Raw genomic sequence first — 4283 nt, forward strand, 5'->3', positions numbered from 1 at the left:
CTTTCGCTTCTTAGACTCTTGCCAGTTCGTGCAGATAGCAATTATGTTATTTTTATTTCAGTGATTATTAAATGCAGGTGACGATACGCACTGGGTAACCGAGGCAGCTGGTGAATGGCGATGCTGTAGAACAAGGAAGAGAATGTACTAAAGAGTCTGTTGTGCATCGCCACGGGGTCAGAATTCTCATCCGTTATGACACATTCTTCTCTCCAGAATGAGATTTTCACTCTGCAGCGGAGTGTGCGCTGATATGAAACTTCCTGGCAGATTAAAACTGTGTGCACCGACCGAGACTCGAACTCGGGACCTTTGCCTTTCGCGGGCAAGTGCTCTGCCATCTTTCAGGAGTGCTACTTCTGCAAGGTTGGCAGGAGAGCTTCTGTAAAGTTTGGGAGGTAGGAGACGAGATACTGGCAGAAGTGAGGCTGTGAGGACCGGGCCTGAGTCGTGCTTCGGTAGCTCAGATGGTAGAGCACTTGCCCGCGAAAGGCAAAGGTCCCGAGTTCGAGTCTCGGTCGGTGCACACAGTTTTAATCTGCAAGGAAGTTTCACATTCTTCTTTACCGGCAAAATCATTAGGCAGCTACAGTTGTAGTTCGGCGTCTCTGTTGGATTGATTCTACTTTACTAAGCATAACGTCTAGTTTTCATTCGCACTTCGTGCAACCATTTTTAACAACCACGAACAGACTCTCTTCACCTGTTGTAACGAAAGTGAAGAACGTAGGTTTTCACTCTGTCGCCAAATCCACGTTAAATAGAATACCCTTAAGCTGTCGATTGGAGGAGAGTCGATTTAGGTTGCACCATACCAGCTGCAGATGGCGTGGCGTGTAGAAACTATGTCACCAGTAATCACGTCTGCACTAGAAACTTTATTTTATTTAATAAACCAACTGTAATGAAAAGTTTTCACCTTTACGTTTACGTCTTATTGTATTTACACTTGAGACGTTGATAATATTAGTTCTGGACTACGATTCCAACTCTGATCTCCCTTTGGCGGAATCTGACCCCTTCATGATACACTTCCATAATTGCGTTGTTTCCCCAAGATTCCTAACTCCGCAAGCTCTCCACAAAAGATGTATGTCTGTGTTAGAATCCCGAAGCAGTTCAAAACTTTTCATCACTTCATTTAAAATTCAGGTATGCTGAAAAATTATTTTGATTTTTAATGTCTCTTGGAGTGTTGCCTGCAATGATGATAGGTGCCGGTTTCGTCGCACAGTCAGACACAGAACTTTTCATCACATCATTTCACGTTCAAATATGCCATCATACTTACTGGTGAAAAAGAACTCGATAGTTAAAGTCTCTTCGAATGTGGTCAGCAACGACGGTATATGTCAGCACAGAATTATTGTCAGGTTATTTCTGGTTTATACATGCGCACATCTAACTACTGGTGAAAGAAACCGGTATTTAATGTCTATTCGTGGCTAGAAAACAACAGGGATAGGTGACAGGTTCAGATCCCTGTAAGGGAAAATATTTTATCTCTTCATTTCAGTTTCAAACATCTCCTTACTAGTGAAAAAAAGTTGATACCTAACGCTGGATAGTGCTTCGTTAAAAATTCACTTAGTTGTTGGATTCAAATCCATGTCCAACACGGTACTTAACTTCATGTCATTTCAATCTTAAATTTAACGCACTTTGCTACCTGTGAATGGAACCATATTTAAAATCTCTCGTGGTTACATAGCACGTCAGTGGTTGATGATAGAAGTCTCAGTCCAAGGAAAAAATTTCGTTACGTAATTTCAAGTAGAGACTTTCTAACTGATACTGGCCAAAAATAAGATACTTCCCACCTTTTTATGCCTACTTAATCATGACGATCGACGATATGTTCGACAATCGGTCAAGCAGAAAAACTTTGCTTACTTAGCATTGGCTACATCTGGTGAATTTGAACCGACTCCACCATAAGTCGTATAAAGTTCAAAAATGTGCACAACTACGTGCTCAATGATACGTTAGATGTTTAATGCCTTGTGCAATAAATAAGAGGAATAGTGAAACATGGACTGTGGCGGAACCGTAAAATAAGAGAATCGAAGCGTTTGGGATGTGGTGGTATGGAAGAAAGTTGGAAATTAGGTAGACTGACAAGATAAAGAACGAAGAGATTCCCTGCAGAAAAGGCAAGGAGCGAAACATCTGGAAAACACTGGCAAAAAGGAGGGGAAGGTTGATAGCACATGTGTTAAGACATCAAGAGATAGCTTCCATGGCACTAGAGGGAACTGTAGAGGAAGATAGAAATTTGAATATATACAGGGTGAGTCACCTAACATTACCGCTGGATATACTTCGTAAACCACATCAAATACTGACGAATCGATTCCACAGACCGAACGTGAGGAGAGGGGCTAGTGTAAATGGTTAATACAAACCATACAAAAATGCACGGAAGTATGTTTTTTAACATAAACCTACGTTTTTTTAAATGGAACACCGTTAGTTTTGTTAGCACATCTGAACATATAAACAAATACGTAATCAGTGCCGTTTGTTGCATTGTAAAATGTTAATTACATCCGGAGATATTGTAACCTAAAGTTGACGCTTGAGTACCACTCCTCCGCTGTTCGATCATGTGTATCGGAGAGCACCGAATTACGTAGGGATCCAAAGGGAACGGTGATGGACCTTAGGTACAGAAGAGACTGGAACAGCACGTTACGTCCACGTGCTAACACCTTTTTATTGGTCTTTTTCACTGACGCACATGTACATTACCATGAGGGGTGAGGTACACGTACACACGTGGTTTCCGGTTTCAATTACGGAGTGGAATAGTGTGTGTCCCGACATGTCAGGCCAATAGATATTCAATGTGGTGGCCATCATTTGCTGCACACAATTGCAACCTCTGGCGTAATGAAAGTCGTACACGCCTCAGTACATCTGGTGTAATGTCGCCGCAGGCTGCCACAATACGTTGTTTCATATCCTCTGGGGTTGTAGGCACATCACGGTACACATTCTCCTTTAACGTACCCCACAGAAAGAAGTCCAGAGGTGTAAGATGGGGAGAACGGGCTGGCCAATTTATGCGTCCTCCACGTCCTATGAAACGCCCGCCGAACATCCTGTCAAGGATCAGCCTAGTGTTAATTGCGAAATGTGCAGGTGCACCATCATGCTGATACCACATACGTCGACGCGTTTCCAGTGGGACATTTTCGAGCAACGTTGGCAGATCATTCTGCAGAAACGCGATGTATGTTGCAGCTGTTTGGGCCCCTGCAATGAAGTGAGGACCGATGAGGTGGTCACCAATGATTCCGCACCATACATTTACAGTCCACGGTCGCTGTCGCTCTACCTGTCTGAGCCAGCGAGGATTGTCCACGGACCAGTAATGCATGTTCCGTAGATTCATTGCCCCATGGTTTGTGAAACCCGCTTCATCGGTAAACAGGTAGAACTGCAACGCATTTTCTGTTAATGCCCATTCACAGAATTGCACTCGATGATTACAGTCATCACCATGTAATTGCTGATGTAGCGACGCATGAAACGGGTGAAAGCGGTGACGATGAAGTATGCGCATGACACTACTTTGACTCAGTCCACCGGCTCTCGCAATGTCCCGTGTACTCATGTGTGGGTTCATGGCAACAGCAGCTAACACACCAACTGCACCCGCTTCTCCTGTGACGGGCCTGTTACGGACCCGTTTGCGTGCTACGACCATACCTGTTGCATACAGTGGGCGGTAGATGCTTTGCAATGTGCGGCACGTTGGATGCTCTCTGTCCGGGTACCGTTCTGCATACACCCTGCAGGCTTCAGCTGCATTTCGTCGACACTCGCCATAGATGAGTATCATCTCCGCCTTATCAGAGTTCGAATACACCATGGTCACAGTTCCCACAACACTACACTACCACAGACGTCTGGTAACACGGTGTACTACAGTTGGTCTGCGTGCGGAGACGAATGCAGAATAACAAAAGCAGCAAGCGCTACATGAGGACACTGCGACAGCTAGACCAAACCACAACAGTGCACTACAGCCACACTCGTAAACACGGTCGTCATCGTAAACATGTCCCTGCAGATGCTGCTCGCCGACCGTGGCCCGAGTATGTTACAACACGCAACTGAACGTCGGAGGTTTCAAGCGTCAACTTTAGGTTACAATATCTCCGGAAGTAATTAACATTTTACAATGCAACAAACGGCACTGATGACGTATTTGTTTATATGTTCAGATGTGCTAACAAAACTAACGGTGTTCCATTTAAAAAAACGTAGGTTTGTGT

General features: G+C 44.3%; 1 non-coding gene across 1 annotated transcript; it reads left to right on the forward strand.

Annotated features, from left to right (window-relative positions):
* The first annotated feature begins 452 nt into the window (after window positions 1-452).
* On the forward strand, window positions 453-526 carry Trnas-cga. Its single transcript has one exon. It is a non-coding gene; the product is annotated as a tRNA-Ser (tRNA).
* Window positions 527-4283: the final 3757 nt, after the last annotated feature.

Source organism: Schistocerca piceifrons, chromosome X (assembly GCF_021461385.2).
Source record: "Schistocerca piceifrons isolate TAMUIC-IGC-003096 chromosome X, iqSchPice1.1, whole genome shotgun sequence".
Taxonomy (NCBI): domain Eukaryota; kingdom Metazoa; phylum Arthropoda; class Insecta; order Orthoptera; family Acrididae; genus Schistocerca; species Schistocerca piceifrons.